Source organism: Dromiciops gliroides, chromosome 2, assembly GCF_019393635.1.
Source record: "Dromiciops gliroides isolate mDroGli1 chromosome 2, mDroGli1.pri, whole genome shotgun sequence".
NCBI lineage: Eukaryota > Metazoa > Chordata > Mammalia > Microbiotheria > Microbiotheriidae > Dromiciops > Dromiciops gliroides.
The window spans coordinates 464693013-464706404 of record NC_057862.1 but is presented as its reverse complement, the minus strand read 5'-3'; positions in this window follow the sequence as shown (position 1 = coordinate 464706404).

Sequence of the window (13392 nt, the reverse complement as noted above, 5' to 3'; positions counted from 1 at the left end):
TTATAAATTAGAAGCTTTAGCACCAGTTTTGGGCATTAAATATCTATTAAAGCATACCAAGTATTAGTCAAAAGAGAACACCTGGGTCAGAAAGTTAAGAAAAGGGATATCTAGCCTAAAGCTCTAGCCTGTCCTGCTTCTTCCTCCAAGTCCTCTACCATGAGCCTGTTTAAGAGCCAAACTTCCAGAGGAAACTTTTTTCTTCCTCCAGAGGAGAGGAGGTCCTTACACACTGCTTCAAGCTAATTGGCTAGCATCACCCAAATCCATTGGTTCATTGGACTTGAGGGTGGTCCCGTGTCGAGGTCAGAATTCACACATTCTGAAAATATACCCTCTTGAGGGCCAGGCAGGTGTGGTTTTTGCCTTTTTTGGGGGGGGCAGGGCAATGACTTGCCCAGGGTCACACAGCTAGTGTCAAGTGTCTGAGACCAGATTTGAACTCAGGTCCTCCTGAATCCAGGGCCAGTGCTTTATCCACTGCACCACCTAGCTGCCCTGCAGTGTGGTTTTAATTGAATTAACTTTAAGCGAGTTAATCAGCAAAGTCAGTCAATCCAATCAATCCCCTCAGCTGGGGCCTTTGGGCATTCCAAAACCCATTATTTTCTCACAAACCCCCTTGTACTTCATTAAGAAACATAGTTTCCTTAAATGAAGCAATAACATTACAGATACTTATAAAGGGTTCTATGATGACTAACAATGTAAAGGGAATGAAAAGAGAAAAGAAATTGAGCAACTGCATTGATAAAAACTGCCCCCTTTAGTTTTTTTATTTGTAATATCCACCTACTAAAGGTATCCTGAGCCCCTGCATGCCTCAGCAGAGGTTGCCTCTGAACTCTAGGCTAGATGCCATTGATTCCATCTGTTAGGAATACCTTCCTTGCTTCAAAGCACAGCTCAGATGCCACTCCCTTCATGAGACATGTTGTGATTTCCCCCTCCCCAAAGCAGTCCCTCCTTTCACCCTCACCAAATTACCTTGCATTGATTTTGTATATACTTTTCTCTGTGTGTGCTATTTCACCTAAGTAATGATAAGTTTCTTCAGGGCAGGATTGTTTTGTTTTTGTCTTTATCTCTTGCACATAGTAAGCACTTAACAAATTCGTACTAATGAATAGTAGATACTTTTGGCCTACCAGTCATCACTGGTAATGTGTTGCAACCTATCATGTATCTGTTTGTTACCTGCTAGATGGCTTGTATTAGATTGAGTTTGGTTTTGTCCTTAGATAATGTTAAATTCATCTGCTTCACCTCTGTGAGGGCCAAAATTTGATATACGGAGCGTTATTTGGGTGACTCACTTTAATACTGGGGTCCTGGAAATATGAGGGACCTTTTAGGTTCTCTCTCCACTCTGAACTGCACTTTTTAGATATTTCTCCCAGGCCAATAAGAAAGGAGCCTCTAAGCTTTAGTTCACAAAAGGATCATATTATTATTTGGGAATTAATTAAACAACAAAGGTGAAACTTATAAAAATCAAAGATAAGGAAATAGGAAAATAGAAATACAGATAAATATTCTTAACTCTTAGCTTAATGTATTTAATCCTCAGACCGTTTCCAATGAAGCTAGTTCAAAGAAGTTTAGGGCTTTCTGTAATTAGCTCACCAACCCCGGACTCATACCACACCAACCACGCCGAGACAGAACGAACACGCCAGACAGAGAGTGAACACGCCACCAGCGCAAGGGCCAAGACCGAGGTCTGGAAGACCTCTAGTGTTCTGGAAGCAGCTTGCCTCTCTTCAGGGAGCATTCAATCTCCCCTCCCCCAAAAGGGGAGGTCCTTCAAAAGCTGCCTATGGAGAGTTCTCCTTCTGACCTCAGTACCATACGTAACCTCGGGGTGGGCCAGGTGTGGCCCCTCCCAAATGATTCAGCTAAAACTGCAATATTAATGTTTACCACAAATAATTTTTACCACACCCCTCAGTTTAAATGGTGTCTAAGGCCAAGCTCAACCCAGTCCATATGGCATTTGAGGGTTTTGTGATTCTCAGACCAGTAGTCTCTGTTTGCCATCTGCATCTTCATTATTCCAAAATAGCTGCCTTTCTTTTCTGTCTTTTGAGATAACTATGAGAGTCATAACTAGGAATTCCAACAACTAAGCCAAGTTCAGTTTATAGGGGCCAGAAGATAGAACAGTAAAGGGTACCTGAGGTGTGACAGCTCCTGGGCATGGTTAAAGTAAGAAGGCAATAGCATCTGAAATTGAGGAACTTGATGTTCAGTGCAAATGTGCTGAGAGAGGAGTTGGAGTGCTCTGCATAAGGAACAAAGGGAAGACCAGTTTGACTAAACTGTTGTTTGTCCTTCATTCTCAAAGAGAACCATAATATTGGGAGGTAATGTCATGACTTACAGTGAATTGGATTTAAGTGAGGGAGGGCTGTACAAAGTCACCAGCCCCACTCTTTCCTCCAGAGCCATCTGGATCGAGTAGCAAGATATACAACTGTAATGATTGGAATGACGCCACCTGCTGGATACTTACTGTAGAAGAGTTCTGCCCATGAAGCGAAGGTCTTTGAGGGCAAGACCAGGCATCAGGAAGTGACACAGACTAGTGGGAGGAGGAAGGAAGAGACTGGCGCTCAGGCTGGCGCTCTTTCCTCTGGACTCTGGTGGAGAGCGGAGCTAGAAATGTGCTCTCCCTTTAATAGATAGGAATCTAGGCCTTTTTCTCTCTCTTTACCAAATTCTTATTCTCCTTAATAAATGCTTAAAAGTTTAACTCTTGCTAAAGCTTATAATTTATTGGATTCATTAGATTCATTAGATATTTTAGACAGTTTAGCTAGAATTTTAGCCCTTAACAGATGGCTGACCACGAAGAGGAAAGCTAAACCTCAGTCTTCTTCTGATCTTCTGGTTGGGTAAGAAATTTCCCCTCCCTCTCCCTTTAACTGCTAAGTACTGGTGTACTGGCTGTGTTTTCCTCTGTTAAGGGCTAAAATTCTAGCTAAACTGTCTAAAATATCTAATGAATCTAATGAATCCAATAAATTATAAGCTTTAGCAAGAGTTAAACTTTTAAGCATTTATTAAGGAGAATAAGAATTTGGTAAAGAGAGAGAAAAAGGCCTAGATTCCTATCTATTAAAGGGAGAGCACATTTCTAGCTCCGCTCTCCACCAGAGTCCAGAGGAAAGAGCGCCAGCCTGAGCGCCAGTCTCTTCCTTCCTCCTCCCACTAGTCTGTGTCACTTCCTGATGCCTGGTCTTGCCCTCAAAGACCTTCGCTTCATGGGCAGAACTCTTCTACAGTAAGTATCCAGCAGGTGGCGTCATTCCAATCGTTACACATCATGATGGCCCCGGATGTTCAAGGCAATTGAGGTTAAGTGACTTGCCCCCAGGGTCACACAGCTAGTAAGTGTCAAGTGTCTGAGGCCAGATTTGAACTCAGGTACTCCTGAATCCAGGGCTGGTGCTTTAACCACTGTGCCATCTAGCTGCCCCCTGAACCCACCATTTTCAAAGCAATGCCTTCTACTTTTGTGTAGAGCTCATTGTTAGAAAGGCTTTCCTAACATCAAACTTAAATTTGCTTCTTTGTAATTTCCACTCATTGCCAGTCATTCTAATTTTGACCTGTGGAGCCAACCAGAATAAACCTAACCCTCCATGTTACAGCAATTCACATTTTTGAAGATATCTTGCATTTTCCCTGTCCCCCTCAAATTTCTTTTCAAAATTAAACATCACAAGATATTTCATATGGAATGATATCAAGGCCTTTAACTGGATTTCTGGGTTGGCAAAGGGAGTCTAGAGGTGATTTCTTCTATTGCTTAGTAGAGTGGAGCATCTCTAAACCCCAGTGGATTGTTTTGGGGAAATCTGAGACTCTCTGTGCCCCAAGACACCAACATATTCCCACTTAGTTCATAACACCCTTTACTATCCTGGATGCCTTCTTCTTTTTTTTGGAGGGGGGGGGGTTGGGACAATGAGGGTTAAGTGACTTGCCCCCAGGGTCACACAGCTAGTAAGTGTCAAGTGTCTGAGGCCAGATTTGAACTCAGGTACTCCTGAATCCAGGGCTGGTGCTTTAACCACTGTGCCATCTAGCTGCCCCCTGAACCCACCATTTTCAAAGCAATGCCTTCTACTTTTGTGTAGAGCTCATTGTTAGAAAGGCTTTCCTAACATCAAACTTAAATTTGCTTCTTTGTAATTTCCACTCATTGCCAGTCATTCTAATTTTGACCTGTGGAGCCAACCAGAATAAACCTAACCCTCCATGTTACAGCAATTCACATTTTTGAAGATATCTTGCATTTTCCCTGTCCCCCTCAAATTTCTTTTCAAAATTAAACATCACAAGATATTTCATATGGAATGATATCAAGGCCTTTAACTGGATTTCTGGGTTGGCAAAGGGAGTCTAGAGGTGATTTCTTCTATTGCTTAGTAGAGTGGAGCATCTCTAAACCCCAGTGGATTGTTTTGGGGAAATCTGAGACTCTCTGTGCCCCAAGACACCAACATATTCCCACTTAGTTCATAACACCCTTTACTATCCTGGATGCCTTCTTCTTTTTTTTGGAGGGGGGGGGTTGGGACAATGAGGGTTAAGTGACTTGCCCAGGGTCACACAGCTAGTAAGTGTCAAGTGTCTGAAGCTGGATTTGAACTCAGGTCCTCCTGAATCCAGGGCTGGTGCTTTATCCACTGCAACACCTAGCTGCCCCCCTGGATGCTTTCTTCTTAATGGTGCAGAAGCTATCTCTGGTTCTGTCCATGGAATTTGAAAAGAACTATAAAATAAAACGGTTGGATTCATCCATGTTTATGGTGCCTTCCAGCTCTGACACTATAATTTTGTGGTTCTTATTGCCGTTGCCTGACATCAGGACAGAAGAAATGCAGCATAAGACCTCTCTACCCAGTCATGGGCACTCACCCATTCAGACAAGATGAGTCAATCACTGATGAATACCCAGGGTGACCTCATCAGGAGTTCATTAACTACCAGAGGAGGAACCAGGAACCATGGCTGAGTCACAGTCCAGACAGCCTAACCAAAACCAGGATTTTGTTTGAGAAAGTGATACCCTTATAGCCAGGATCCATAGGATAGGGGTCTGTGACCCATGATTCTACAGAGGCCTAGGACCTCCCTTCAAAAAACCAACTCTATGAAATTCTCACCAATATCAGGATATCCTGAATCAGTCATACATCCCAGGGCCTCTCTTTCAAGAGGTTTCTGGATCCCCAAGAAGTTCATTATTTATAATTATCTTCTCACAATTATTTTCTCTTGGCGACCCAGTTTAGTTGGCTTTCTTTCCCTTACTTCAGAAAGGTCAGTTCTTGAGAAAGCTCTAATCTCAGAGAGAGCCGAAAGGAATGAAAGGAATGGAGATAGACTCTTTTGTCTAGTTCAGTGAACTGATGGGATTATACTACACCTAGATAATGGACTTTCCCTTGAGCAACTTAGGGGGTAGTCCTTCCCCCAGATGTCATCCATAGAGATCATTTTAATATGGACCACCCTCAAGTCATGTCAACCAATAGGATTGAATGATGTTGGCCAATTCGCTTTGATCAGTGTATAGTGACATGCTTCTATCAAAAGAGGATAGGGGCAGTTAGGTGGTGCAGTGGATAAAGCACCGGCCCTGGATTCAGGAGGACCTGAGTACAAATCTGGCCTCAGACACTTGACATTTACTAGCTGTGTGACCCTGGGCAAGTCACTTAACCCCAATTGCCTCACCCAAAAAAAAAAATTCTAAGAAACAAAAGAGGATAGAAGCTGAGACCACAGAGGCTCCTAGTTGTCACCATCTTGGATTGGATTCTTGGCTAGGGAAGGCTGTCACTTGGTGAGGGCTCTCCTCTTAGGATAGAGTAGGTAATGTAGGACTTCTGAACCTTGTTTGTAAACCATGTGTGCTTTCTCTCTCTCTCTCTCTCTCTTAGAGACATGACTCTGGAGTTTTTCGGCTTGTGTTAAATGCCATGTGGTCAATGCTTTACTGATATTCAATATTAATAATAAATACTTATTGTGTAAACAGTAAATAGCCATTAATATATAAGTAGCAAATAATTTAGAAAATCCAGCCTAGCCACAAATAATTTTAAAAATACAGTTTGGTGGGCCATGAAGAAGAGCATTTCAAATTCTGAAACTTCTGGCATCTGAGTAAGAAATTCTGTGTTTGTATGTCTAACTCTATTTTTTGTAATTTTTTAATGTGTCTGTCTCTTAAGTTTTCATATGTCTCTTTATCTCTATTTCTGTCTAAGTATTTGGGGAATTTCACTCTCAAACTTTCTGATATGACCTAAGCACAAACAGGGAGATAAGGGGAAAAAAAGCTTTTTTGAGAAGATTTGAGGCTTTGGCCTTAACAAACAAAGCCCAAATCTTACAGATTGAGTTAATAAGATTCTGATAGGTTTTTTTGTAAAAAGGGTGTTTTTAAATTCTTATAGAATGGGATGAAGGTACTTTACTAGTAAAAGCAGGCATGAAAAAAGAACAACTTATTAAACTGTTATACCTGACACAAAATTCACTTTAATTTATCATGGGAACCTTTGTGGCCTAGATATGGTTCTCTTAACTATTGAACATGGAGAGAGTTAAAATTAATCCCAGTGAACAAAGCTCCCAATGACTTAATTTAATGGCATGTGTGGAGTAGGTTAACCAACCCTGAGATCATGCCCAGAGAAAAGTGCCCAGCTTCTCTCTCCAAATCTGCCTCAACTCCTCCAGCTTCTCTGGCTAAGACGCTATGCTAGAATGCTGCTACTGAGCACATGGTCCCACCTCTTCTGGTGGACTCCATTTTCCTTCTGGAGACTGAGGCTCAGCCCACTTCTCCTGTGGCCACACCTCTTCCTCCTCCTACCATGGCCCAGACAATGTCTCCTACTCCCCACCTCCTTACCCTTTGGCTATTTGGGCAGAGGAATTGTATCCCTGTACTTTGTTGTTCCACCCAATTACACCCCCATGGCTTCAACAGCCACAGGACCATCTTGCAATTCTGACCCTTCCTGTTCCAGGTCTTCTAAATCAATCTCAAGTGAAAGTCTTATATTAGAGAGAACAGAGAAATCTGATACTAGCCTACCTCTATAAGAGATAGTTACTCATGACTGGAGAGGAGCTGTAGTGCTGATTAGAAAACACAAGCCTTTTGGTCCAAAAGACTTAATCACCTGGAAAAGAGATAGTCCTAAATTTGAAGAAGATCCAACAACAGTTGTAAACCAGTTTAGGGAAATATTTAGGGGATTCCAATCCATTTGGGGTAATGTAACAGATCTCATGCAAACAATACTTTCCCCAGGTGAAAGGGCAAACATTATAGATGCAGCAAATTCCTTAGTAGTTACAGGAAAGGAAACTACACGCTGACCTTTAGAAGATCTCAGCTGGGACCCCAATATCCCTGAGCATTTTAATAATTTACAAGAGTCAAGAGAAACATTGCTAAAAGCAATGGAATCGTGTGCTAGCAAAACAGGTAACTGGCAAAATTTTCTAGATATCACTCAGGAAGCTAATGAAAGACCTAATAAATTTTATGACAGATTATGTAAGAGTGCTAAGCAATATGCTGGGTTAGAGTCCTTAAATCCTAGAGATGCACATTTCATCTGTAGTCATTTTGTTAATCAGTCTTCACCAGAAAAAAGGAGGTATTTTGAAAGGCAATGTCCAGGATGGAATGTCTTGAGCACAGAAAGGATAAAAGAAATAGCATCATATGTATATGAAAGGAATGTGAGGGAAGAGAGAGAGAGAAAAAAGAAAGACAGAAAGTAAAGAAGGAAGTGCAAGACAGACTTACTAAAAAGAAAAAAGAAAAAGAGAAAAAAGTGATGGAAGAGAGGAAAATAGAAGAGAAACTTAAGCTGAATAAAAAGGTGCAAGATAAGGAGCAAGTACCAAACACCATGACCCCTGAGGAAATAAACACAAGCCAAAGTATTTTAGTTCCCCTACAGGAAATATCTAGAAATCTAGTTCAAGCGGCAAAAAGTCACCATCAGCCTTCATGAACTTGTTACTACTGCCATAGGTAAGAGCATATTTTGCAGGAGTATAGAACAAGACAGTGAGACCTTGGAGGAAGGAGATTAAGGTGACTTTTTAGAAGTTCCCAGAGTGGAGAGAACCAAAACAGCTCTAGATTCTCTCAGAAAAACACTTAGGCCTGATGGTGCAGGGGAAGGGAAAAGACTATGGAATCTGAAGATTTTACTTTCCTAGACTCTGACATCCTCAGTCCCCTTGTGCCAATCCATTGGCCTCCCCAAAATAATGAACCCTATGTAACCTTTAAGGTTGGAGACACTTATTATAATTGTTTATTAGATATAGGAGCCTCGAGATCAGTCCTAGTAAGAAAACATGACCCTGAATGTACATCTATTGGATCTCTGTAGTTGGTGTTTCAGGGAAAACTCAGTTACAAAATTAACTCCCCATATGGTTCTACGGGCCCACTTACAGTAGAACATTCATTCCTTCTTATGCTCAACTCTCCTGCAAATTTACTGGGTCATGAACTCCTATATAAATTTAGAGCAACTATATCTTGTTGTCCTGATAGTGCCATTTCCCTAAAATTGCCAGAGGACACTATCCTCTTGTTGATACTTTTGATCCCAGACACTCAGGAAACAGTGGAAAATTTATTTGAAATCCTTTCTGATATTCTTGAGTCCCTTTGGGCTTCTTCATCTTCTGATGTAGGACTCCTTAAATCTGCTGTCCCTGTTACAATTAAGACCAAAGGAGGGGGTGCAGCTAGGTGGCGCAGTGGATAGAGCACTGGCCCTGGATTCAGGAGGACCTGAGTTCAAATCCTGCCTCAGACACTTGACACTTACTAGCTGCGTGACCCTGGGCAACTTACTTAACCCCAATTACCTCACCAAAAAAAAAAAAAATCAAGGGATTATTTTCCTGTGTCACCTATTGTTCCTGATCTCACCTTGTAACAAAACTCCCTGTTAAAAAACCTAAGCCACAGTCAGATGGCAAACCTGTTTATGCAATTAATTCTTTTTTTAATGTAATAAACATTTTTATTTATAGTTTTGGATTCCAATTTCTATCCCTCCTTCCCCTCCCTGAGGTGGGCAAGCAATCAGATTTGGGTTATACATGTATGATTATGTAAAACATTGCCATATTTATCATTTTGTACAAGAAAACTTGATTAAAAGAAAAATGAAAAAAATGAAAAATAGCATGCTTCAGTCTGTTCCATCAATATCAGTTCTTTTTTTGGAGGTGGATAGTGTGTTTCATCAATAGTCATTTGGGATTGTCTTGGATCATTGTATTGCTGAGAATATTCAAGTCATTCACAGTTCTTCATCAAACAATATTGCTGTTTCTGTGCACAATGTTCTCTTGTTTCTGTTCGCTTCACTATACATCATTTCATACATGTCTTTCCAGGCCTTTCTAAAAGTCATCCTGCTTGTCATTTCTTATAGCAAAGTAATATTCCATCACCATCATATACCACAGTTTGTTTAGTCATTCCCCAATTGATGGGCATTCCTTTGATTTCCAATTCTTAGCCACCACAAAAAGAGCTGCTATAAATATTTTTGTACAAATAGGTCCTTTTCTCTTTTGGGGGATGTCTTTGGGATATAAACCTAGCAGTGGTATTCCTGGATCAAAGGGTATGCATAGTTCTATAGCCCTTTGGGCATAGTTCCAAATTGCTTTCCAGAGTGGTTGGATCTGTGAGAAAATAATGGGATTTGGCAGCTACTCAAAGACCCACCTGGAGATTAATTTAAACTGATTGAATTAAGTGAGAGTGATTGGCCTTGCTGATTAGCCTACTTAAAGTCAATTAGATTGTAACCACACCTGGCCAGCCCTTAAGAAGGTATTGTTCTCAGAAGTTAAGGACTTTGAATTCAACATGAGACCACCTTTAAGTCCAGTGAATCAATGGATTTGGATGACACTCACCAATCAGCTTGAAGCAGTGTATAAGGACTGCCTGTGCTCCAGACTTATAAAAAGCTTCCAGGGGCAGCTAGGCGGCTCAGTAGATAAAGCACTGGCTCTGGATTCAGGAGGACCTGAGTTCAAATCCCGGCTCAGACACTTGACACTAGCTGTGTGACCCTAAGCAAGTCACTTAACCCTCATTGCCCTGGAAAAAAAAAAAGAAAAAAAAAGCTTCCACATTCAGTTTTCTGGGGCAGTTCGTGGTTGAAGCAAGCTCTTGGTGGAAGACTTGAGGAAGAACCAGACCAGGCCTTTTCTTAACTTTCTAAACTCCACATGTTCTCTTTTTACTAATACCTAGTATGCTTTAATAAATGCTTAATGCCCAAAGACTGGTGCTAAAGCTTCTGATTTAAGGCGACCATACATTTAGATTTTAAACATCACAGTTGGTGACCATGAAAGGGATGTGATGAACCCTTCAACCTTCTGATCTTCATGTTGGGTAAGAAAGTTTCATTTGTACTTTTCTCCTATTTTCATTGATTTTATGTGCCTGTCCCTTTAAATTTTCAACTGGATTTCTTCTACTTGCTAAATACCTGCTTTTCTCTAACTTTAGTCTGGTTAATCAGACAAATGGGGAATAAGATCGTGTTAATGCTTCATTTCTGTGGATTTTCTATTTTGATTTATCTTTACTTGCTTTCACCTTTAATTAATAACTTTATAAAGCATTCGTATTATTAAAGAGAAAATAAAGGGGTTGAAGACACTTTATCATCATCATATTTCAAGAATCTGCTTCTACTGCCACAAATGGGACATATTTTGCAGAAATGCAGAAGTAGACAGCAAGATGTTAATATGAGATCTGGAGATTTTAGATATCAAAATCAAAAATGCTCTAAATTCACACAGAGAAATAATGTCAGTTCAAATGTTACATAAGGGTTTCCTTTTTATGACATTATATCTACAATTAAAAATTAATAGTATGAGTTTCTTTTCATAGAGATTTTCATTCTTTTTAGATTGTATTAAGCAAGTTTGAATTTCATTGTCTTTTATTCTTCCATGTGTATTTTGTTCTATTCATCTATCTATTTTTGAAGCAATGCAAGATGGTCTTGATTTCATAATACAATATTAAGTCTGGAAGTATTATTCTTCCATATTCTAAATTGTTTTTCCAAATGACTATTGGATCAAATTATATAAAGTATTTCCTTGGTAAATTGATTGCCATGACATGTAATTTTTTTCATTAAATTTTATTTTTTTCAATTAACAAAAATCCCTCTTTCCTTCCTCTCACTCTTCTCACCCCATGATTGGAAAAAGAGAGAAAAACAAAACCCTAATAACAAATATATGTAATCAAGCAAAAAAAATAAATCCTCCATTAGCCCTCCAAGTCCATCACCTCTCTGTCAGGAGTCAGGTAACATGTTTCATCATGAACCTTCTGAAATTGTCAGTCACTTTGTTAATCAAAGTTCTTAAATCTTTTAAAGTTGGTTGTTGTTTTTTGTAATATTATTGTTGTATAAATTGTTCTTTTGGTTCTGTTCATTCACTCTATATTAATTTCATCACATTCATATACTATAATTTTTAGCGATTTCCTAATTGGTGGTTATCCCTTCTATTTCCAATTCCTTGACACCATTAAAAGAGCTACTATAAGTATTTTTGTCTATGAGTTCTTTTCTCTTTCTTTGATGTATTTGGAATATAAGCTTAACAATAGTGATAATGCTAGTTTGAAGGGTATGCATAGTTTAAGACATTTTTGGACAGAGTTCCAAGTTGCTTTCCAGAATGGCTAGACCAGTTTATAGTTCCACCAACAGTGGATTAATACACCTGTTTTCCAATAGCCCCTTCAGCATTAGTCATTGGGGGGGGGGTGTTATTTGTCATTTTCTAATCTAATGGGTGTGAAGTAGTGGTGATACCTCAGAGCTGTTTTAATTTCCATTTTTCTAATAGTGATTTAGAGCTTTTAAAACATATGGCTTTAGATAGCTCAGATATCTTGCTCTGAAAACTGCCTTTTCATATCCTTTGACCATTTGTCATTTGGAGAACAGCTTTTAGTCTTATAAATTTAAATCAGTTCCCAGACTTTTATCAGAGAAACTTGCCCCAAAGATCTCCCCCATTATCTGCTTCTTTTCTAATTTTAGTTACATTCGGTTTTTTGTGTCAAAAGCATTTAAATTTTATATAATCAATACTGTCCATTTTACCTTCTGTGACCCTCTATATCCCTTTTTTTGATTATAAACTCTTCTCCTATCCATAGATCTGACAAATAATTCTTTTCATGTTCCTCTATCTATGTCACCCTTAATGTCATTTGGAGCTTATCTTGATGTTAAATTATACTCTGCCTTGCAACCTCTCTTCTATTGTTATCTTGAACTCTTATTTAAATTTATTATTACTCCTTAATTTTATTTCTTGTTTCTTAAATATTACCTTCTAGACAATATATTTCTTGAGGGCAGACTCTTACCTCTCTGTATACCTTACAGTGCCTGGCACAAATTAGGTGTTCAATGCAATAAGGGAACACAGCTTCAAAAACAATGTCTGTCCTCAAGGAATTGATATTCAAGGGTGTACTGAAGTCAGCTCAAATTGGCTTGAGAAAGCTGGTTGTTAAATTTTCAGTGTGAGTATTTCTACCTTAGAAATTAACAAACATTACAAATCAGGGCTTGGTTTATTGTTTTGTTGATTGACACTTGACACTTAAGAAAATGATGGTGAAAATGCTATTAATATAGATTAAACTTAAAAGTATGTCATAGGAATTTGGAGGGTGGTTAAAGCTGGTTAAGTATTTATTACATCTTTCTGATATTGTAGTGGGGTGATTCAACATGTGAAGAAGAAAGGAAATATGAAGTGTATGTCAAAAGTTTTTAACATGACCCATGGATGGATTTCAGGCATGTTTATGAACTTGGATGGGAAAAAATGACATTTATTTCAATAGAATTGGATTCCTATGTATCTTATTTTATACATTTAAAAACACTCTTCTGGGGCAGCTACATGGTGCAGTGGATTAAGCACCAGCCCTGGATTCAGGAGGACCTGAGTTCAAATTTGGCCTCAGACACTTGACACTTACTAGCTGTATGACCCTGGGCAAGTCACTTAACCCTCTTTGCCCCGCAAAAAAAAAACAAAACCCATTCTTCTGAGAAGGGCTTCCCCAGACTACCAAAGGGCTCCATGACACAAAAAAGAAGTTAAAAGCCCCTGGTATAAGCAAAGTAATAGCACATAATTCAAGAGGGAGAGAATTAATCTTTAAGTGGATCTGTGACTTGACTAATATAGGCACTTTCTCAAAAAACAGACTTCAAGCCATCCTCTGCACCTCTTGTCCAT